This window comes from Hemicordylus capensis, chromosome 5 (genome assembly GCF_027244095.1).
Source record: "Hemicordylus capensis ecotype Gifberg chromosome 5, rHemCap1.1.pri, whole genome shotgun sequence".
Taxonomy (NCBI): Eukaryota; Metazoa; Chordata; class Lepidosauria; order Squamata; family Cordylidae; genus Hemicordylus; species Hemicordylus capensis.
In genome coordinates this window covers 84,290,635-84,315,508 of record NC_069661.1, presented here as the reverse complement: position 1 = coordinate 84,315,508, position 24,874 = coordinate 84,290,635, and the positions used below count along the sequence as shown (strand labels likewise).

Genomic DNA, 24,874 nt, shown 5'->3' with positions numbered 1-24,874 from the left:
TGCCTTTCCCTGTCCCCACTACTGCCTTTTCCCCACTTCCACCTTGCCTGGCCAGAGCAAGGAAACTGGCTCTCTCGTGGAAGCTAGAGAACCAATTCTCCTGCTCTGGCCATAGCAAAAGTCCTCCTGAAAATAGTGAGAGGCGTGCGTGCTCCTTGATAATGGCACATGCACACATGTCACCATTTCCAATAGGCTTTTGCTGCTGTCAGAGCAGGAGAGCTGATTTCCCCACTCTGGCCATTGCAAGATTTCATCCTCCAGCCTCTGCCTCCTCTTTCCCACAGAGGTTCCACCTGAGAGTCCCCATCTGGCTTTCTGGGGCGACATCTCTTTAGGGCAGCCCCATTGCTTTGCAACTGTCTCTCCCTCCATCCTCAGCCATCTCCATGCCTTTGATCTTGCTGGACTGGGAGGGAATTATGGAATGGTGGGGAAGGGGCGTAAATGTTTGTGGGCTGGTCCAGGGCAGGGTACTGCAAGAGACCCTCACTTTACACACTCTGCACCTTCCCTCCCATGGGAAGTATGAGGCAGGGAAAACATCCCTCTGTGCTGAGACTGCCCTTCCATCTGGAATGGCCATGGTGGGGTCTGGGAAAGGGGCCTGGGAAAGGCTGAGAGGGGCAAGAGGTTGCGATGAGGATAGGAGACTCCAAGCATGTGCATTCAGGGCCACTTCCTTCCTGGCACCGAGGATTTAGTAGTCAGGGATGATCTGCAAAGCTGCAGAAGCAGTGAATTAATGTGGCTGGATGGCAGGTGAGTCAGGGAAAACAACTGGGGGATTCATTTCCATTCATTTGCCTGGAAAGACTGGTGACTAAAGGGGAGGGGTGGTAGTGGTGATGGACAGTGGCGGCGGAAGCAGCTTTTGCAGAGTAAACATCCCTCCATGTGCTTATTAACCTTTTGAGGAAACACTTTTTAGATTTGTCTGAATAGTTTCTAAACCTGGAGAGAGATGCTAGGGCTGTGGTGCACAGCCCAATGAAAATGTGAACTCAATGTGTGGAAGCTGCGAAAAAAGGCAAATTGTATTCTGGAGATTATTAGGAAAGGGAGTGGAAACATGTTAAGTCTTTATACATGTCAATGCTTGAGTTGGTTGCTGCATCTGAAAAAGAATGTGGTAGAGCTAGGAAAGATGCAAAAGAAGGCAACCAACATTATCAGCAACCAAAACTTGGCAGCAGTACATGTGAAAGGGACCTTGGTGTCTTAGTGAACAGCAAGCTAACATGAGCCAGCAGTGTGATGCAGCCTATACTCGCACACGAGCAAGTAGCCAGGGGTAAGGGAACGCTTGCTCCCTTAAGCTCGGCTAACTGCCCGAGTAAATAGTGGAGCTAGGTGGTGCTGCCCTGCCAGGATTGGCCCTGATCCCAGTGGTTCTCACATGCAGCCTAACCCAGGTTGGGTGTCCCTAGCCTGGGTTAGGCTGAGCATGAGAACAGCTTCACTATGTGTTTGCTGAAGCATATATTTAAACAATGACCATCTTCTATATTTTCACAGTACAATGGCAAAATGTATTTTTGTTTTACTTTATAGTAAAATTGGTGCTTCCTAGTAGTAAGGGCATCTGGAGCTCATGAGCTCAGGTATGGTCCATGCATACAAAATCCTAGGGGAGAAAATTTCTATCCATTAGTTGTTAGTGTGAGAAGGATTCCCTTCTTTAATGTTATAACTCCCTATGGGTTTTGTATGTGGCTGCCTTCCAATGCTGTTCTTTTTCTTTCAAGTGAATCTGTGGGCAAGCTTTTATAGAAGCACATTTTGATCAAAATTTGGTAGGTCTTCCAGAGGCTAAATATAATTGCTTTTTAGTTGTGAGTCTTACAATGAATAAGCAAACTCTTGCTTATTCATATAACCATGCTGCATAAAAAGATAACTTAATTTAGGCTATAATAAACCTTGCACACACCGAGTTTTACAGTGACAATACAGAATACTGGTATCACGTGAACAATCAATCTCTGGGCAGAAAACAAGTCACAGAAATAATGATCAAAAATCACACCAGTGGCAAAGCTACTTAGCTCTTAATCCAGGACAATTTGAGGATGATTCTATAATGACCAAGCTTCAGGGAATCTCAGAAGAATTCTTCTTTACACACAACTGGTCTCTTGAATCTAACTAGTGATGTGGTTAAAATATACACAGCTATGAGCTGTCCTCTGAGGACAAATAGGTTTTCACAATCTGTGTGGCATCTAGCGAGCTGCAGTTTTACATCATAGGAGGCTACATAATTCCCTTAGCAATGGCAAGAGATGCAGACATTTTAGACAAGTGGAATAGCTTCAACGGAGACTTAGATTCCATCTCACAGGAATACAATGGCCATAATAGTACCCATCACAGAATACCATTCTCCTCAATTGTAGGCACAGCGAAACCATGGGGCCAAAACTGGGCCTTGAAGTGGATTTAAAATTGCAATCAATGAGAAGTGTTTGTGTCATAATTTAACAACCAAGCAAGGAATGGCCATCCCGGTGTCAAGACAGCATGCATGCACTATCAAAACGAAAGCTTCTCACCTGGAAAACTGAGCAGCTCTCATTGCAAGACAACAGGCTGCATTGACAACTTTGGATGCTTTTATACCATCTGGGAATGTAACAACTGAAGGAGAAGATAAAACTTCCAACATATTAATCAAGGTCAAAACACTCAGAGAAATAGATAACCTAGAAAATGTAGGAAGAGGACTACTCCAAAGTTTTACAGGCTTCCATAGATCTATACCATGATCATCTCTAAATATTTTTTCAAAGAATCAAACATTTTTTTTCTATCACAGATTGTTAGATATTGTGGAAAGATGCAAAGTAATTCATGTAACAACTAACTGCCTGCCTTAAGGGTACAAGACTCCTGATTTTGAAGATCACTAAACATATTTTAGCATAATAAAGGTAATTATGGAACCCTTCTGAAAAAACTCTGTTTTAAATATCTCATCTAACATTAATGAACCTTCAAAGAATGCTATGTTTGGAATCTCATTCTTTTGACCTTAGACAGATGTTGATGATACAAAGTCCTTTCCCTTTGCCATTTCTGTATGTAATAGATCTAATTCCTAATTCCACTCTGGCATAACTGGAATTTACATTTGTTACTATTTTGACTACTTTACTCAGTGGTCACAAAATCCGGCAACTCCTGAAAAAGAAAAGGCGCTGATGCTGGCAGGCTGGTCAGCAGTTCTTTCTCAGTTCTTTCTCAAACATTCCTCTGGGGTTTGTGGAGAGTTCTTTTAAAAATATTTTAATTAACTAGCTTAACCTGCGCAGAGCATCTGCACGCTAGTACTTGATTGCTCCCCTCACCCCCTGCCACGGCCCCCCTCACCTCAGAGATCTCTCCACCCTCACCTGAGCCATACTCCTGCTCTTCCTCCCCCATCTCATTGCTTCCATCCCCCTCACTCCTCTTGATCAGTCCTCCATCCCTTTACTCCACCCCCCTCACCCCTCTTGGTTGTGGCTGCAGAGTTGCTGGGGGTTGACTGGGCCCTTCCCTCCTTGCTGCCGCCACTGCCATGGCTGCTCATTCCCCTCAGGCCACTGACAGGGCTGGGCCCATCCCTTGCCTGCCTGCCTCCCTCAGCAAATGGCCTCCGTACCCCCAAATAGCAGCAGTGGTTGACTGGGCCCTTTCTTGCTGCCAATAGGTGTGGCCATGACCACTTGTTCCCCTAAGGCTGCTGACAGGCTCAGGCCCGTCCATGCCCTTCCTTCTTTCTCTCTCCCCCTCCCTTCTTTTTCTCTTTTTCTCTCTCCTAACAGATCTTGTTCATCTTTCCATAATATCTAATTCACACAATGGCAGCCTTCTCCTGAAGGGGCTCTTTCCTCCCTCACAACCCCTCTCTTCGCAGACCCCTGCCCTCTATCTATCTATCTATAAAATTTATACCCCACCCAACCTTATGTCTCTGGGTGGCTAACAACAGTTAAAACACATATAAAAGTTAAAACAGTTCAACATATAACAACACATATAAAAGTTAAAACAATACAATAATTTAAAAACCATAAAATCCTCTACAATCAAGAACATCTTCCAATCAGTAACAGTTGCATTCAAACTGACCTTAATCATTACAGGCTCCTCCTCCCTATCTGCATATGGAATCCCCACTGACCAATCACCATGGTGCTTCTGCTCGTGAGAGCTGACACACACAATATTCTGTAGGCGTAAGGGTACACCTTAGAAAATTATATACATATAGTTTTTATTTTGGCATATAAACAGCAACAAAGACGTTTAAAAGCAAGCTGCAATAGTCACAGAGGCTATTCTCATGATGGGGGAAAACTGGGCTAAGAGACCCCAGCCTGGTTTTTCCCCATCATGAGAACCAGTAGGCTCGTGGGCAAACCCGGTGGTTCAATGGTGGCTAGCCCGCCAAAGGAGCCCTTCTCTAAAATGAGGTTAGTGGAGCGAGTACTCTGCTAACCCCATTTTTCAATCATGAGATGCCCGCATTGCGGCGATTCATGAGTAGACTCCAACCAGGAGGCTGCAGCAAGCCTCCTGGCATTGAGGGTCCCCCCAAAGTGCCCCACACACTCGCTCAGGGCATGCTGGGACTTCCTGGGGACCAGACGGCCCCCGATTCCCGCTGTCCCTACCAGCTCCATGACAGAGCTGATAATCATGTGGGCGGCCATTCTGGCTGCCCAGGGAGGGTTTGATTCTCGTGTGCAGGGATTGTGTGCATGATCTGCTCCCCCTGTCAAACCCCATCCAGCTTTCCACACTGCTCATGTGGAAAGCCTCATAGTATCCCCCTTCACCCTCAATACAACCCCAAATAACTCATTTTTATTCCCCTTTTCTCTTCATAAGCTCATGTATACTATCCCCTAAGATAAATACTAGCTTTTTAAAACATGAGAGAAGAATGATATGAAAAAATGAAAGATATACGAAAAGAGAATAGAAGATTGGGTTAAAAAAACAATAAAAAACTGAAATCATAAATTTAATCTGGGAAATTAACTTTGTAAATTAATTGTAAGATTAATCCCCAAATAGCTGAAGAAATTCCTGTCAAATATTTTGAAATGATTTTAATCTAGTTAGGTTACGCTCTGTTTGAACACCAACTCAGTTAAATCACAGGTCTATTGTTCAACCTCTGGACTCAAACTGTCCTTCCAGCACACCAGTACTAGTTGTTAAGTCACAATTGCTGCATGTAAAAATCAAGCTTTTGAATTGTTTTTAGACCCCACAGATGAGATAATGTATCCTATAAGTATATGGGTATGGTATGGATTGTATTTAGGATCATGAAAAATTGTGTCAACACTTCATTCCAGAAGGCTGAGATCACCCTACAACACCATATAAGTAAGTCTACCCCTCTGGAACTGCAACACCAATATCTATCAGACTGAACTAATCCCAATGCATGAGATCTAATGGATCTTAAGAAGACTTTTCTGTTGAATTAGCCAAAGGCATAGGTCTAATGGAAAGGACTTGATCATTGCCAAAGGCTGAATTTGTGTCACGATTTCTCACTTAAGGCAAATAATAAGGATATTCATATGCTCAGCTTAATCCAGGCTAGGGCAGTTCAGCCTCGGCTAGGCTGTGCATGTGAAGTACTGGGAGGAAGGTCGTTCCTGGCGCTGCACCTGCATCAAGTCCCATTTTCAAACCCGGCATTTAGCTGAGGCCAGTGATCATCTCTCTGATCGCCGCCAGGGTGAACAGCTTTCGTCCAGCCCACCACCATTTCCAGCAGTAAGCAAGGGAAGGAGTGGCTGTGCCAAGCACGGCGACTGCTCTAACCAGAGCACCTACCACACTCATGTCCCGGGGCATCCTGGGATGGAGGGGAGTTATCCTGCTCCCAGAATCTTCTGCAACTGCACCACTGCTCACCTGGTGCGCATGGTGTGGCAGACAGGCTGGCGGCCACTTGTCTGCCAGAGAAGGCAGGCGAGCTGCTGCCTTCACCACAACCTGCCTGCCCTCCCTGGCAAGGTTGTGTGCACAGCCTCAATATATAGGAAAGCATAAATAAATATTTGCTTGTCAGTTGACATGGCTAAAAGGTTGAATTGGTGAGAAGTTGTTTTCACAGATCGGATTGATGGGGGCAGCACCTGGGCCAAAACCAGGGTGCATTGTGCAATGTAATCATTTGCAGATTAGAGGTCAGTAACCAAGCCCTCCTTGTTGCAAGAATAACGAGAATGATTATAGTCCTGTGGTTTAAGAATTTATAGGCCTCCCAAACAAACCGTGATTCAAGGGGGCTCATTAACTTTATCTCCACCTTTACTCAAAGCGGGCTGTTATCCATAATGCCATTTCTCCATCATCTTTCCCGGACCACTGGGGGAACATAAATGATATCATCTTAAAATGAGTAGACAAAATCCTTCTTACTCCATTGGGAGCTGCATTGCTTTAAGATAAATGCATGTTGTACTTTATGTTTTGGGCTTCACAGAAAACACCAAAATAGCGCTATTATATTTGGTAGTATACTTATGGGACAAACAATAATAGGCCCCTAAGTTGGGGGGAGGGGAAGAGAGAAATATTCATTTTATATATGTTGTATTTCCCCAGAGGCTAAATATATACAGGTGGCCCTCGCTATTCACGAGTGTTCTGTTTTTGCCTATAGGCACGAATATAGAAACTGTTAATAATGAAATTTTCACCCTTTGGGAATCTAGGGGTTAGTTTCCTAACAAAGTAAAACAGAAAAGGGCCAAAAAAAGCAAGGGGGCAGAAATAAAAGGGAAAAAAGCACAGTACCATATTCTCCAGCTTTCCAGCTCTCCAGCAATGCCCCCCACAACCCCGAAAATGGTTGAGTTTTGGACAAATATTTACCATTTTTTAAAGAGCCACAAAATGGCTCTCTGCTGTAAAATAGTGGTTGAAAATAAAATTGTAAGTCATTTCTGGGTCATTTCCAGCCATTCAAAACCACGGATATGCAAATTTAACCTATTTTTCTACCTGCGGATAAAGAAACTGCAGATACACAAAACCACGATCCATGAGTTCATGTATAATGAGGGCCACCTGTACCCCAATCATTTATTTAGATCTGTTTCTGTTTGTAAGACCAAGATGTCAAGGTATAGGACACCTGTTAAAGATTTCGAGAGATCATCAACCCCAGGTGTTTGAAATGTCTCTATTTGCTGCTAAAAGGCCATTCTAAAAATCAGGAATTTTAAAAAAGTCTACCAGATTTCTTTATGCTTTTCATACACTGGACCTGCATCACCAGAATGCTTTGCCTGTTTGAACCTCCAGGTCTGCACCATATCTTGTCAATTTTTCTGTCTGCAAGCAATTCTGAATAAACTCTGAGCCAGCAACTTTGATTCCAACCACAAGTGGGGCATAATTGTAACTGGATATAATGTAGCCATGACAGTATGTATTTTTCTAAAGGATATTTTTCGAATGTTCCTTCTTGGGAATATACAGTGTAAACTGTAGTTGATCTCAAGCTATTTTTCCATCCCAACTGTGTTGTGATGGATCTGTTCACAAATGGGGATTTTCTAGCAATGGGGTATCTGAGATTTCAGAGGAGAAAAAGTAAGAGCATTATGTTAAATTATCATCCAATCTCATCTGAACTAGCCCCATGAAAGGACAATATACATGAAAGAGCTGGAGTGTTATGATCTCCAGTGATCATGAAAGTGCCACTGCATCCTATGAATAGAATTGGTATGAGGAGGATGGAAGGAGGCCGAGCCAGAAAAGACAAAGGAACTTGGAGCACTGGCAGATACTTTCACAGAGTACACAGCATGCTGAACCATGATCTTCAAAGAAAACAACAACGATAGGAAATATTCAATACATATTGAGTGTTAGTCACCCCCGCCCCCCGGCTTCAGACTCGCAGTTGGGAGCTACGGACCTTTGGAAAGTACAGTAGCAGCTGCGTTTTTAAAGACTGAAGGGAAGTTATTTGAGAATGATGGATTTCTGGGGATCAAATACCATCTCTGCCTTGTACTCATTTGCACATCTTAGGCTCATTAGTTTGTCTTCTGCAAAGCGAATGTTGGATTTCAACAGAAAATGTCCAGTAAACATCTGGTTTGACTCATGCTCCACCTCTGCTTTCTATTCATTTTATGGTTTTGATAAGTCACATATCTCCATCTAGTCCAACACTCTGTTTCCAAGCAAATGCCTCCAGGAAGCTTTTAAGAAAGAGCCTGAGGGAAATAGCTGTCACTTGTTGTTTGTCCTCAGCAATTAGGAGTCAGAAATATACTGCCTATGAACACTGAGGTTCCATTTAGCTACCATGGCCGATAGGAGTGGCTACATGGGCAGTTCTAGGGAAGAGCGGGTAGAGAATATTTGGGTTAGTAGAGCCAAGGGAAGATGTAGAAACTGGCTTGGCCAAACAGGAACCAACTATCAATGATGGATTATTCTGTTAACTACACAATACCATTGAAACCTGCTCTTCAACATATTAGTAGTTAAGGGAAAAGATAGTAGGACACTACAGACCTTAATAGCTAACATGGCAGACCATAGATTGCAGTACTCCTTAAAAGCTGCTAAAAGTTGCACCTTATTCATACTAGCATTGCTATTCTTTCTGCAGATCTTGTATTCTCCACTAGACCCCTGCAATCAGGATTCCTCAAGTTTGAGATTAGTTAAACTTTAATGACCTCCAGTGCTTCAGACACACTGTTTTCCAGTACAGCAAACTTTTCTAGATTCTTTAGTCTCCTGGACAGCTGTATAGGATTATCATTTGCTTGCACAGCTTATCTAATACAATTGGACAAATATTATCTAGCAGGTTTTATGGAACTTTGTAAAAGTAATTGTCAAATAATGATCATGCTTTGATTAAATAAATATGCCATTGCAGCACTAGATAGCACATAATTTAAGCATGGCATGAATAATTTGTTAGAATCTCTGTCATCCTATTTCAGCAGATTTGAACTGTGGATACATTTGTTGAAAAGCCACTCTGCTTTGCAGATTTGACCGTTAGCTGTTTCCTGAGTGAATCCGACATTATTCCCTTCTTTGTTTTATTGCAATCACACTTACAGCGGAGTGCTTATTATTTTATTTCTGAAGATGGCAACATGTATTTATTTAGCTTTTTATTTTAGAATCAGCAGGCTACTGATCATTGTATTAATCAAATCCAACCTTGAGGATTATAGCCATTCCTTTCAAGTTTCTCTAATTGCAGCTGTTAAAAAAAGAGAAAAATCAGTAATGTATTTACATCAGCACCTGTGAGCAGTTTTTTGTCTTTCTGTATGTGTATCATTGAAAAGAGAGAACCACCATGACCTTTTCTCCCCCTTTTTAAACTCCCTCCATTCAAGTCAGCACTTAACAAAAAATGTTAATTCTTCTTTAGAAGTTAACATAACCTTATTAACACAAAAAACAGGAAATAACAGAGACAGTTGTTAAATCACCTGACACATCAGTTGTGACATTAGAATAGTCAACTTTCCCTCTCTCTGCAGACAGCCCGTGAATCACCTAGGTCTACTAAAGGATGTTGGTCTATTTTAGAAGAGTCTAGCTTCCTGAAGGACAAGTTCCCTTTTTAACATTTGCTAATGCACTTGCTCTCTCCATAAGCTTCTAGGCACAAGGATGATTGCTAAGGTTGCAATCATCCATGTGTCTAGATGCTTTCATTGCCTTTGAACATGGTGATGTGTATGGAGTATACATTATGGAGTATCCTTATACAATGTGTAAAGGGTATACTTATTCTATGATACAGTGATTATTATGACTTTTGAAATTTCAAGTTTCCCCACATGAAACCATGATGGATGAACACATAAAAAACCTAGACATGGACATGATGTAGATTTTTCTCCCCAGATGGTGCAATGATGGGGGGAGAGGACCTTTAAACATTTCACAAGGGGCCTCCTTGAAACAGAGTAATACAAACTTGCAATACAAATACAAATACAAATCTAGCTAGGCTAGATTTCAACTGCCAAAAGTCAGAAAATTTCCGAGCTTGATCCTCCAAAATCTAACACATAATCCAAAATTGTCTACAATAAGCCAACAAAACCAAAAACAAGCGAAAAGAAAAACACTAAGCTAAACAAAAACCACTAACAAGATTTTTTAAAAGTTAAAACTTGTGGCTTAAATAAAACAAAAACTCAAAAAGTAAAATTTAAAACAAAACAAAAACTAAAAAGTAAAAATTTAAAATATCATGATAAGGAAAGCAACTGAATTGTTGCTTTTACGTAGCTATTACTTTTCATACAATAGGTTCATCTTTTTTGGAACATGAGTAGTCAAAAATTTAGGAAGTTAAAGAAGTATGAACAAGATAATTTGGCTAATTACATTTCCCCCTATAAATAATCTGTTTATTAAGGTGTTTTATTCATATCCTACAGAGAAAGACAAATATATTTATCTACATGGCCTAGAATCCTGTCATCAAAATTATTAACAGAGGCTGCATTCTCACAGCCACAATGTTCGTGGCTAAAAAATTAATCCAGATCAGCAAGCTGATTGTGAGAATGAAGAAATTCAGGGCAATCCTGGTCAAGCCTCTCTGGTTAACCAGCATTTAACCAGGATAGATAACTAGGACTGAACTGTTTTTTAATTTGGGGCAAAGTCCTGCACACGCATCCCCTTTGAGTAATGGAATGTTATTATATTTCAGTATTAACATCTATTATGAAATCTGTTCATATGGAAACTTCATGTGCACAACAATACTCAGTAATCCAAAAACCTTTGGTTTAAGATGAGAGTTAAGAGGCATTACATTTTCACTTGTTGTCTAAAAAGAAGGGAAATTGCAAGTTAAGGTGCCCATCTTAACTTCTGTGCCATATAAGCTGTAAAGACTTTGTACAGCCTGGTATATGATTATGGCTTTAGAAATGAGGCTCCTTGTACCCACACTTTGCCTTGATCAGAGATGCATCAGGCAGAAATTCCTCAGAAGCATCTCTAGGAAGTGATTAGGGAAACTGCACTTGGATGCATACCTCCCCAGCCCAATGTCCAACTGAAAGACCAAGGCAAAGTGTGGGTGCATGAAGCCTCATTTCTAAACCCCTGTTAGCCAAGTTAACCCCTGCTAACTTGGCTAAGAGGCACCTTTTAACGTGGTGATTCTCTTTATTTAGCAGGGGGAGAGTAACTGGCCCTATTGACCCCCAGCACAGTACCTCCAGTGACTGTTGCTGGTGTCTGTCTTGTGTTTCTTTTAGATTGTGAGCCCTTTGGGGACAGGGTTCCCTCTTATTTTTATTCATTATTTCTCTGTGTAAACTGCCCTGAGCCATTTTTGGAAGGGCGGTATAGAAATCGAATAACTAACTAACTAAAGCCATCAGGCATGGAGCTCTGGATCAAAGCAAATCATGCAAATTCATTTTGTGTGATATATGAGTGCTGGGCAATAAAATCAAGAGCCTATATATGGCATTTAAAATCAGAATGTATAAACTTCAGAGACAGAACTGACACAAAGTAAATGTTCTTGAATTAGCAAACAGAGGAAGATGTGACAGTAGGGGGCAGGGATAAAAATATTACTACAGAGAAATGTAGGTCAACACTTATTTCAATGGGATATTGCAAACAAAGCAAAATTTATAAAAGGATTTTTTTAAACAGAATATGGCAGATCTATTACTTCTTGAGAACAAATGTTTTGGGTCCAAATGTGCACAAAGGAATGATGCTTCAACAAGGAATGTATCTGCCCCCCTCAGTGCAGCCAACTGAGCTCCTGAGAAATTACTCCTGGGGGTGGGCGGATTGAAGAGTGGTGTGGAACGTGGTTTGGAAGAGATGGAGTGAGACGGAGAAATCCCTCCAAACCTGGCAGAGACATTTTCTACAAGCAGATTTTCAGATTAGCTTAGGCCTACAAGACTTCTTGCAACTCTGTGCAGATGCCTAGATTATAGCCTGGGGCTGATATCCTGAAACACAGGTACTATGTGAGAACTGCCTATGTTGCTAATGGTTTTGACAAACACAGCACTGGCAGTTGCATGGGTATGTGGGATTTTGGCAACCTTCCCTACCTCCAGAAGTGCTCTGTGCCACATAAAAATATGTTCCTGAGGATTTCATGACCTTCAGGGATATATGTCCAGGGTGGCACAAAGCACTTTGGGAAAGGGGTGGTCGCCAGACACCCCCCATAAGTGCTGGTGCTGCATTAGTTGAACTCATCAGCATCACTGGCACCTTGTTAGTCAGAATGCCAGCTTTAATGTATCTCAAAAACCTTTAAAGGTGAAAAACTTGTTGTAGAATAGAAAAAGATTGTGTAGATTAACACAAAGATTAACTCTGTGTAGAAAGAATTCCTCACATACTAGAGGCTCATCCAAGGTCGATGGTGTAGCTCATTAGACACTGTCTCACTGTCTCATAAAAATTGTAGTAGCCAGGCTGGCCCATAAGAAAAATCCAAAAGCCACAATTTAGTAATGCCTTCATTAGGACCAACTAATACAAACTCTTGAAGCAGCAAGCCTTCAGGTTCATTTGAAAGTTTCATCAGGCTGGATGGTAATAAAAGCAAAGTGTGTGTGTAAAACATCTGGGTTTGGAGAAATGTCCCCCAGTTTTTATTTAAAAACAGTCTTGAGATGGAGTCAGGAGTTCTGCTGACTTATGCAGATTAGCATGTCACTACCAGGTTGCACCCAAGGATCCTGGGATGATACAGAATCAGTAATAGCTATACCCCCATGTTTAGAAAATATAGACATTTTATAATCTATCTATCTATCTATCTATCTATCTATCTATCTATCTATCTATCTATCTATCTATCTGATTTCTATACCACCCTTATGGCTTAGGGCAGTTTACACAGAGAAATAACAAATAAATAAGATGGATCCCTGTCTCCAAAGGGCTCACAATCTAAAAGAAACATAAGACAGACACCAGCAACAATCACTGGATGTACTGTGCTGGGGGTGGATAGGAATTATGAGGTCATTCTCACAACCAGCCCTACCTGGATTGGGTATCCAGGTTTGAAACCCAAGCTAGAAGTGCCCTAAAAGTGCTGCTAAAAGTGTAGGCAGCCCTCTTGCCCACATGACTGCCTGGTCATGTGGGTAAGAGGGCTGCTGGCAGCCATACTTACCACAGAGGCCAAGGAGAAGAGTGTCCTGGCAGCTGAGATATCCCAGTGCACTGCACTGCTCATGCAGTGCATTGTGGGATATCTGGTGGCCTGGCTGCCTTTCCCCCACTTCAAGTTCACGATGCAAGTTGCCACCGCTTCTGTGGGTGCCGCTTCTGTGGGTGCATGAGTGGCAGAGCCCTCTGTGGGCTTGGATCATCTTGGGGGATAGGCTCCTGCCTTTCCCCCAGCACCCCACCCCAGCTGATTGGGTAGAGTGAACAACCTTTATATATCTTAACTATGTTAACTTATTTCCTTTGACCCAAATGAAATACACTTCTAGATAAGTGATGGCAGTCATTGCAGTCCATTGTAAGTTTCGGTTCTTGTCAGATATAAGCACTTTGATGCAAGTATGCCTGATAAAAGTAAAACACATTGCATCGGCCCTTTGTTTACTCATTCTCATGCTTCTTTCTGTCAATTTCCTTGTCCTTGTCTTCAGTGACCTACAATATCCCATCTTCTTATCTACATAAATAAAATGTGGCAATCAATAGTTATATGATTGTGGAAGTGTTGCTGCATAGAGAAATGGAGTTCATGCATGCTTGTCTACAGTATAATTCTGCACATAACTATACAGAAAGTTGTCATAGAAGCTATGAACAACTAAATGCTGAATCCCAAGAACTGTAAGAAATCCGAATTTGTGAAGTTAAATGATCTAGTTGTTGGTAACAGTACTTTCCCAGGATGGAGCTGCAAGTGAACCATAGGAGAGATCTCATTACACTTCAGGTTGGTTTCTGCATTAAAATTTATTTTTCCTGCTTGCATACATCCATGTAACTGTGATTCTTTCATGATAAATATATGCACTACCCCAGATTAGTTTAACAAGTAATACTGAAGATATGGTAGGCTGAAGTAAACAACACAGCATGACTTGATGTATAGGTACATCATATATTTATCATGACTTAAATATCCATTAAGCTGCAACATTGTTTGTATTTTCTGTTCATTCATTTTCTGTAAGGAATGGCTAGTGCTTTGTATATTATGGGCTTGTTCTTATGACCAGGAGCTAAGGATGTGCACAAAACCATGTTTGCCGGTTTGGTTCAAATCTGAACCTGATTCAAACCAACCCAGCCTGGTTCAGTTTTGGTTCCCGTCGAACTGGATCTGGTCTGGTTCAACTGCCGGACTGCTTCAGTGGTCTACTGGTAAATGGGAATCTAGCAAGGATTTCCTTTTACCAGTAAAGGGCCAGGGGGGCTTCCCTAAGCCTAGAGGGGGTGGGAGGGAAATCAGTTAGTACTTTCAAGTACTATTGGTGGTGGCAGCGGCTTTCCCCCACCCTTGCCAGTCTCCTCCAGCGTACCCAGGGCCACCAGTGACCTGGCTTGGGCCTTCTCCAGTCTGGTTTGGGCCTCTGGGCACACATGGAGGGCATTTTAGAGATCACAAAAATGACCTCTGTGCATGTGCAGAGGTCACTAAAATGGCCTCCATGCACGAACAGTGGCCTGGATTGGGCTGCTGCTGGCCATGGCTACTCTGGGGGTGAGGGGAGCTGCCACTGCCCTTGCCGGTCCCCCATGGCTGCCACTGCCAATGTAAGTATTGACCCCCTCCTGCCCTCTCTAGGCTTAGAGAAGCCCCCTGCTCCTTTACTGGTAAAGGAAAATCATCACCAAATCCCCTTTACCAGTATACCACTGAACTGGTTTGGTTCAAACTGGGTCCAGTTTGGTTCGAGCTCAGACCAGCACCCCCTTTTGGAGGGCCGGTCTGGTTTGAACTTGGAATGCCTGAATGGACTGTTTTTCTGTCGAGCTCAGCTTCAATCAATTTGGTTCTCACATATCTACCAGCAGCTGGGTAGGAGGAGCATCCAGGCAGGCTTTTTGAGCCAAGTGCACTCCCAAGAAACCATTGTGTATCAGCAAACATCGATGCAGGGCAGAGGAGGGGGAAAGTGAGTGAGACTGTTCACACAACCAAAAACTGGGTAGGACAACTATCCTATCTATATTTGGGAGGAGAGAGAAGTGATTGTGTAGGAGACAGGAGCTGGGTAGGACAGATTTTCTTCCTACCTTGGTTAAATGCTGGGTATGAAAGCTCGGTAGGACGACACTATCCTACCCAGCTTCTGTCTCCCACACAATCATTTCTCCTTCTCCTACCTAGTTGTTTGGGAGTGTGCATAAATTGGAGTGCACACAATTTTTACTCAAACCTGGGTAAGACACTTGTCCTACCAAGTTTTCAGTTGTGTGAACAGCCTCATTGTCTGCTTTCCCTCCACTCTTGATACAGTGTTTATACAATGTAGGTTGGCCACTTCCATCCTACTCAGATGGGGCTAGCAGATAATCATTTTCCCTTCCACCGACCTCGATATTTGCTGCCACACAACTGTTTCTCAGAGGCTTGGAATCTGGCTGGATGATCCTCCTAGCTGCTTCTGTTTGTGAGAACCAGCCCTAAATGTCCTCTCTAGGTGTTCAAAGAGATGTGGCTTGATGCATATTGTTCTATTACAGCAATGATAATTGCAGATACAGTATCTTGCAAATACAGAAGTAAGCTGTCACAAGGCAAAAATAAATTTCCCAAAGAAGGTAGGCATCTAATTGTATGAACCTATTTCTCAGATTCAGATGGAGTGTCAGAAATAGTGTTCTGTATTCCTGTTGTTGAAACATATCCTGCTCTTGGCAAGTGGGACAGAAACCTCCTGCTCTTTCTATTACTATAAACTATGGTCACTACAGAGGGCCATCTGCTTGCACAAATTCTATGGCTTCTAAAAAGTCCCCAGGATCAGAGAGACAGAGATAGAGAGATCAAGAGAGAGAGAGAGAGAGAGAGAGAGAGAGAGAGAGAGAGAGAGAGAGAGAGAGAGAGATCTGCTCTTTCCTTATCTTCAGCAGATGCAAGCCTTTTGTGTCAGACAAGTTGTTGCCTAGGGCAGTGAGAAAGTGGACCTCTTTGTTTACTGGCATATAACACTAAAGCATACTAAAGCATTGAGCATTACAGCGTAGCATCAATCCTGCATCAGAAAAGCTTTAAGCTGTAACCCAAACAATACTAAGACAATAGGGCGCTTTCCAGACTAGACCCTACAACGGGGTCAGGGCATATCTTGGAAGTGTGCTTCCACACTTCCTGCGTCATGACACCACAGTCCCTACACGGACAGCAGGGTACCGTTCACATTTCCAATGCCTTCTTTCAAATTTAATCACTGTGATATAGCGCTATGATGTCGTATATCTGGCAGAAAAAAGTTGCTGTTTTTTCGGGTTGAAAATTGCTGCAAGACTGCTTTCCCTGCTTTTTATGTTTCGAATGTAACTTGCACGAATGGAGGCATTTTGCTGCTGATGAGCAGCTAGTCTGGAAAGTGCCTAGGAAGCAATGTGGCTAAAGTTCAGACATACTATTGTGTCTGACTTGGCAAAGAGACACCTTATAATGTGGTGATTCTCTTTATTTAGCAGGGGGAGAGTAACTAGCCCTATTCACCCCCAGCACAGTACTTCCAGTGACTGTTGCTGGTGTCTATCTTACGTTTCTTTTTAGATTGTGAGCCCTTTGGGGACAGGGTTCCATCTTATTTATTTATTATTTCTCTGTGTAAACCACCCTGAGCCATTTTTTGGAAGGATGGTATAGAAATCAAATAAATATTAATAATAATAATTAGGCTTTAAGTGGGAGATAACAGACAAGACAATTCACAAAGCATTAGTATCAATAATTTCAGAAGTTTTCTCGCTACTTCACTACTGACAAATCTATCTATATCTATGATGACATGGAGTGTTGGGTGGCGGTTGTTCATCCTTCACATACTTTCAGTGGCTTCCAATTGAGAAAAGGGAGATTGGCAATGTCAGCCAGGAATATAAGTCTGAAAATTTGACAAACCACACATGCATTCCCATAAATAAAATATTTTTAAAAAACATTAACAACAAAACAACATTAACAACAAGCATCTGTAAAATGCTTTCTGAGCATGCAAAACACTTTGAGGCTGTTCACATGCACAGCCTAGCCCAGGCTAGGGCAGCCCAGCCTGGGTTAGGCTGTGCATGTGAAGCACCGGGATCGAGCATGCCGAGATTCCCCCGTGCCAAGCCCCACTGTTGAACCCACAGTTTAGCCAAGGTCTGGGCCATTGTCGCTGGGTTAAGAGGCTTCCTCATGGCCCACCCTCATTTCCGGCAGCAAGCTGGAGGGAAGGAGCAGCCATGTCGAGCATGGCAGCTGCTCCAAGGAAAGCAGTTGCCATGTTTGTGGTAGAGGGCACGCTGGAATGAGGTGTGTGTGTGTTGCAGGCGGGGAGTCCTTACGCTCCCAGCTCTTGCCATTGCCACACCACTGCTCATATAGGCAGTACAGCAGAGTGAATGGCTGCGGCTGCTCATCTGCCAGGGAAGGCAGACTCCTGCTTTCGCCACAGCGTGCCCAGCAGCGGCTCTGAGGTCACATGAAAGACCTCTGTACACGGTGTAATCCTCCTTATAACAAATCTGTAAGGCAAGTAGGTATTATTATTCCCATATTGTGGCTAGGAGATGAGGTCAAGTGGCTTGCCTATGGCCACCTAGTGAGTTAATGGCAGAGGTAAGAGTCCCTGATTCACAGCTGTCTCTTAGCCACTACCTGGGAATGTTTTCTTCTCATGCTTTGGGATGCTGATTCGCTGGTGTTACTAATCATGAGGAAAAGTTTCATGGGGTTAGGCCTCTTCAGACAAATGCTGTACCTGGGGATACAAGGGTGTAGCACGCTGCTGTGGGGAGCATGGTTAACTGGAGCGCTCCCATTTGTCATATGGCAGAAGAGGACTCTAGTGGTGACAATATCCCACCAAAGTTTATGCCAATTTTAACATGGAATCTAACTGAGTTTTATTGTAGTAATGACCAACATGCGCATTAGTGTTCCTCTGTGTGCATTTGTTTCAAAATACCGATTAGCATTAATGCTTTGTTTTTTAAAAGGCTGGGCTTAATGGCTGTACCAGTGCAAACCATGAGTAAGTACGGATTCTCATGTCTGTTTCAGAATGTGGCAGCTGTGGTTTCCGGTCAGTCTGTACTGACTTCCAGCCGAGCTGCCATTGACTAAGCAAGTCATGCAGATTCTTGAACAATGCACTAAATTCAGCACAGATTGGATTTTGGCACCTGTTTGTATCCGCTTGAAAAGCTGCAGTTGGGCATCAACATTCTATCTATACTAGTTTAGCTCATGAAGTTGAAATGTAAACAACCAGTTCAGCCTGTGGCAATGCAGCTAGAAGTTATCACAGGCTGACTGAAAATTTCCAGAGGGGGTAGCTGTGTTAATCTATAGCTAACACAACTGAACATTTAAAAAAAACACCCTGAAAATTTGTAAAATTGAAAATTGCAGCTGCCTAAGGCTGAAATGGCAATAAGAATAGTCCCTAAATATAAACATAATGATATTATATGCTTCAGTTATTATTGGTTGCAATCTGAAGGGACTTACAAACATATATAGATAATCACAGCCATTGATTCTACTATAGTTTCATAGTGTAGCATTGTTTTTCCTTTGGAGAAAGTAGAACATGAACCACAATCGCACCACATATATCAAGCACCTATTATTAACAACAGGGGCCAGAAAAAACAGTGGGAACCTAGTTGTGCAGTTTTAAAATGAATATTTAGGGCACATGAAGGACACTTTTGGCATCCAGTTCAGCCAACCTGATTTTAAAAAGATAAATAAAATGCTATATATTAAAAGTCTGAAGCTCTTGAACAAACATAAGGCAAATATATTTGGGACTGGCGGTAATTAAGAAAGAAGCAACCCTCAGACTTACATTCATAACACAATGCCAATATGATGAAAAAATACTAGTGAGTTCTAAAGAAGTAGCAATGAACAGCCACATTTCTTGTCATGCAGATTTTGTCTGGTTCAAACATTGGTGCAACCCCAGCATGTTCTTTGTACAGATGAGAGAGACTTCTTTGAATGTCAGAATAGCTTTCCAAGATTCTGATTTAAATTTCAAACTCTTGATCATAGCTGGGGAGTACATTTTTTAAAAAATCTTGGAAATAGGTTCTTTATCTGTCTACCAAGTGAAAATATTAAGCATTTTGTTGTATCCACTTTGTGAGCCAAGTTCCCTACTGTGCCTTCAAATCCACAGTGAATGAACCATATTTGGATCTGCTTATCAGAAGGAGACATTTAGAAAGACAATGTGTCTGTCCTGCTAGACGGAGTCTCCTGATGCTTTTAGATAGGCCTGTGGTGAACTGCAAAATGGGCCCTAAAATCAGTCTGACATGGTCGCTTAACAAGCTGTGGTATTAGCTCTTGGCTCACAGAATTTCTACTGTCACCCACAGGGCTGACGATGGCAGCCATCATAATTAGAATGCATGAATCAAAAACACCAGGTGAAGATTTTGCCTTGGAAGAAAGAAAAGGCAGAAGGAGGGAATTACCATGCCCTTTGACTACTAAGCTGATGCATGCAGCTGGATCAGTGACCAACAGTGACTGGGTGGATTATGCTACGGGGATCCTTGCTACAGTCTCATACTTCCCACAACCAGCGGCTGTCAATATATACATTGTGAACTGCTTCAAAGAAAGTGATACTGCAAGTTGTAGGGAAGTGGGGCGGGCACAGAAAGTAACCCTATTAAACCTGGAAAATAAGATTTCAGGCTCTTCCTCAGGTTTAGCAATCAACTTCTTCTGAAAGTTGAGTCTAGTCTATTAATTTGATCATTAAATCAAATCAGCACCTAGAAAAGACCAAAAACTGCCGTGCTTACTGAAGTGGAAAATCTATGTAATCTTAACTGATATGACCTTCAAGGGGGATTTGTTGAACTTTTCTGAGGCTGGATTTTTTTCTAGTCTTTGTAGGCTTTTGATTTTAAAATCTGCCTAACAAAAGATCTGCCAGGAAAGCTGTTATTACAAAGATGCTTCTCAATAGGAAGAAGTGGGCTAATTGCAAGCTCTTTGGTGAAATAAAGGAAGGTTTTGCAAACAACTACAAAATTGACAAAATGCTCTACAATGCTCTTAGCAGAAAACAATGGAGAAGAAATACATGAAATGGCAAAGATGTCTAATATAAACAGATGCTATAAAACTAGTTGGAAAAGGCTATAAAAGATTTCAGATAATTCATAAACAGTAATTGCTCTTCTGACCTTGATGTGACTACAAAAAGTCCATTAGCTACCAAATCTTGACATATAATTACACACTGAAAAATATTCTCCTATTTAGTTTGACAGGTCCTACAATAATCCCACATTCAAGTTTTTACAGATGCTCTTTCCATTTGCAATTTCTGATTATTAGTGAAAGGTCTCAAAAGAAACCATCACATACAATTCTAAAACCCCTAAACACTTACTCTTAATTTTACTTTCAGAAATTTGAGTACAAATGCTGTGTCAGATCAGAAATCCCAATATGACAGAATCCTTTATTCGATATGACCTATAATTAAAACAGAAAGCTTCCATGTGGGATAACAAAGATGTCTGAATAAATTCCTATAAGCAAGTATTTTGGAAGGAGCTTCAAAGAACAAAACAAGCCATTGGCCACAATCCTCAGTGCTAGCTTCTCTCATATGGTGAATCGTTTAACTTCTTTCTTCATGGAGTGAGGAGTACATGGAATGAGGAATACTATGGGAATACAAATATTGCATATGGGGCCTCTTTAGATAATGACAATTTCAGAGAATAATACATATCATCATGACATCTACGTCAATATTTCTAACATCATATTAAGGGTTGTTCCTGACACAGCTTATAGAAAAGGAGGTAACACTACTCACTTGCAGACTGATCTAGAGTGTCATGTGCACACTGTTAGGACCACTATGTGGCTGCACATATGGGTTGCCTTGATCATTTCAGATCAAGGTATCTAAGTGCATGAATCCCTTGAACCTGACTAATCTTACTTTAGTATTGCTTTCTATGTTCAGATTGTGCATCATAGCATTAGCAGAAGTGGGGGAAATGGCCGTACAGTCATTCTCGTCCCTTTGAAAGGAAACTGTTCTGCTTAACATGGCTGATTTTCAACCGTGAAAATTGGGGCTCTGTCAGATGAAATGCGGAGCCATGGAAGCTTCGAACCAAGCTTCCAAAAACCAGCAGAGAATTCCCTCCACAGACCTGACAGCAGTGTGGTTTGTTTTGCTGTCGGTAGTTTCTTTGGCTTCTCCCTCCACCATTTGACCGGCTGTTTTTTTGGCTGCTTTGTGTGAAGACTCTTGCTTCACACAAAGTTGAGAATAAAGCCTGGGGGTCCATTCGGTTGCAACAGGATGGCAAATTCAGACATGCTAAAAACAAACAAGCCAACTACATACTTTGATTACAAAGCTCAGTTTGTTTGGCAAAATTGAACCTCAGATGCATTTGAGAGGTGCATTTGGAGGGAAGGGCACAGTGGAGATTCTCAGATTTAACCAAAGATCCATGCTGCATCTGAAACAGCCCTTGGTGTATTAAGTCAGTAAGATGGCTGACATCCTAACTGTGTGGAGGCGATGTGTGCAAAGCATCTCCACAGCATTTAGTAATCCAGAGTCTTGCTTTGTATGCAGCACCTCAGCAGCATTCATTAGGATGCTGGCTGATTTACTTAATGAACTCTTACTTGAAATAAAGTAGGGGAAATTGTTTCATTGTTCATATATTTTACATTTAGTAACTATACGATACAGATGGCATACTTTATTAATGTCAGGAATTTGCTTGAAAAATAACTAGATAAGAACATAAGAACATAAGAACAGCCCTGCTGGATCAGGCCCAAGGCCCATCTAGTCCAGCATCCTGTTTCGTACAGTGGCCTACCAGATGCTGCTGGAAGCCACAGGCAGGAGTTGAGGGCATGCCCTCTCTCTTGCTGTTACTCCCCCACAACTGGTACCCAGAGGCACCCTGCCCCTGAGGCTGGAGGTGGCCTACAGCCCTCCGACTAGTAGCCGTCAATAGACCTCTCCTCCATGAAGTTATCCAAACCCCTCTTAAAGCCATCCAGGTTGTTGGCTGCCACCACATCTCATGGCAGAGAATTCTACAAGTTGATTATGCATTGTGTGAAAAAGTACTTCCATTTGCTGGTCCTAGATTTCCTAGCAATCAATTTAATGGGATGACCCCTGGTTCTAGTGTTATGGGAGAGGGAGAAGAATTTCTCTCTATCCACTTTCTCCACACCATGCATGCTTTTATTGACCTCTATCATGTCTCCCTGCAGTCGTCTTTTTTCTAAATTAAATAGCCCCAGGTGTTGTAGCCTAGCCTCATAAGAAAGGTGCTCTAGGCCTTGATCATCTTGGTTGCCCTATTCTGCACCATCTCCAGTTCTACACTGTCCTTTTTTAGATGTGGTGACCAGAATTGTACTCAGTACTCCAGGTGTGGCCACACCATAGTTTTGTATATGGGCATTATAATATTAGCAGTTTTATTTTCAATCCCCTTCCTAATGATCCCTAGCATGGAATTGGCCTTTTTTACAGCTGCCGCACATTGAGTGGACACTTTCAATGAGTTGTCCACCACAACCCCAAGATCCCTCTCCTGGTCAGTCACCAACAGCTCAGATCCCATCAGCATATACTTGAAGTTGGAGTTCTTCATCCCAATGTGCATTACTTTACACTTGCCAACATTGAACCACATTTGCCACTTTGTTGCCCACTCACCCAATTTGGAGAGATCCTTTTGGAGCTTTTCACAATCAGTTATGGATTTCACTACCCAAAAGAGTTTGGTATCATCTGCAAATCTGGCCACCTCACTGCTTAGCCCTGCTTCTAGATCATTTATGAATAAATTAAAAAGCACCGGTCCCAGTACAGATCCCTGGGGGACCCCACTTCTTACTTCCCTCCATTGTGAAAACTCTCCATTTATACCTACCCTCTTTTTCCTGACTTTTAACCAGTTAGCAATCCACACATGTACTTGTCCCCTTATCCCATGACTGCTAAGTTTCTTCAGGAATCATTGATGAGGAACTTTGTCAAAAGCTTTTTGGGAGTCCAGGTATAGTATGTCAGCTGGATCACCTTGATCCACATACTTGTTGATACTCTCAAAGAACTCCAAAAGCTTGGTCAGGCAATATTTACCTTTGTGGAACCCATGCTGGTTCAGATCATGCAATACTCAAAAGTACCTACTGTCTTCTTTCATAGTAGTGCTACACAGCACAGATATGTCATCATCATACAATCTCCATTTGAAGAAATGAACTTGCTATAGAATGTACTTGCCCCTGTCAATTAAACTTCTCAAAAGTTCTCACAGTACCACGGAACTGTCTCTCTCCATAGAAACAGTTCCAAACTTATTCAGGTACTCAACCAAACACACTACTGAGGCCACTTGGATCTCCAGTGACAGTACTGAATCTCGGACCACGCATGCTACCACGCTTGATCAGACACGTATCAGCTATTATAGTCTGTCTGTAACTATGCTTTGCTCAAAAGGGGGAAATTAGCTCTGAAACCAATTTGCAAATGTGAAATAACAAGGGATCCCAGTCTGCATACTGGCAAGTTTCAACACTGGAGTACCCCAGAGAAGCAATGGACAGAGATGAAATTTTTGAAAACAGAAGCACAATGAAAAATGGGAGTAATGGAAAACCAGAATCAGGAACACAAACCTCATGGAACTCAAATGCAATTAAACTAAAAGGGAAGGGAAACAGTCATGTGAGTGAGTTCCTTTCTAACTGAGCACCTTTTTAAAGGGGTGCTCAGATACCTTTTAGAAACACCTTTTAGACACACCTTTTTAAAGGGGTTATTCTCTTTACTGAGCAGGGGGAGAGCAACTGGCCCTATCCAGCTCCAGCATAGCATCCTTCCAGTGGCTGTTTCTGGTGTCTGTCTTACATTTCTTTTTAGATTGTGAACCTTTTGGGGAAAAGGATCCATCTTTATTTATTTATATTTCTTTATGTAAGCTGCTTTGAGAACTTTTGTTGAAAAGCACTATATAAATATCTGTTGCTGTTGGCAAGGAAGGAGACCAGAGGAAAGATTAGGAGCAAAAGGTTTGGAGAGAAGAGACAGTTCTGAATATTTGTCCTTAGTCTGCTGATCTCATGCACGATTCCAAGGAATGTGTTCCACCTGTGAGAAGGGATTGAGGAGATCTCTCTTTAGGTCTTCCCAGCAAAGGCCAAGGATAGGCAGTGGGGTGCATCTGCAGCACCAAAGATGGTAGCTCTATGCAAGCTTGCAGCAATCCGGGGGAGCAATGAGATGCCCAGGCAGTCAGATAAGGGTGTTTAGGGAATGGCAAGCCTGCTTTGGGAGAAACTCACCTCAAAAGAGTTTTCTCTGGGTTTTCTACTCAGAGAGTCTTGGACTTCAACTAGATGCAACAAGCATTTGTATATCAGGATGCATATCTGTCAGGACCCAGCCCAACTGAGAACCCAAATAGGTCCTCAGAGGAGAAAGAGGAGCTGGCCCTTGAAGGAGCCTCTAGCACTGACTACATTCCAGCAGTGGCCACAACCAGATATAGTTCCTCAAACCAGAGCCAAGCTAGCTCCTCTTGCAGCTAGCCCCTTTCTGGTACAACAATTCAG

The 24,874-nt window shown here is 42.2% G+C and overlaps 1 protein-coding gene across 23 annotated transcripts in view; it reads right to left on the bottom strand.

Moving 5' to 3' along the window:
* Positions 1-24,874, bottom strand: part of TENM3 (teneurin transmembrane protein 3) — a 2,371,016-nt gene that overhangs the window by 1,011,483 nt on the left and 1,334,659 nt on the right. The window lies entirely within an intron of this gene.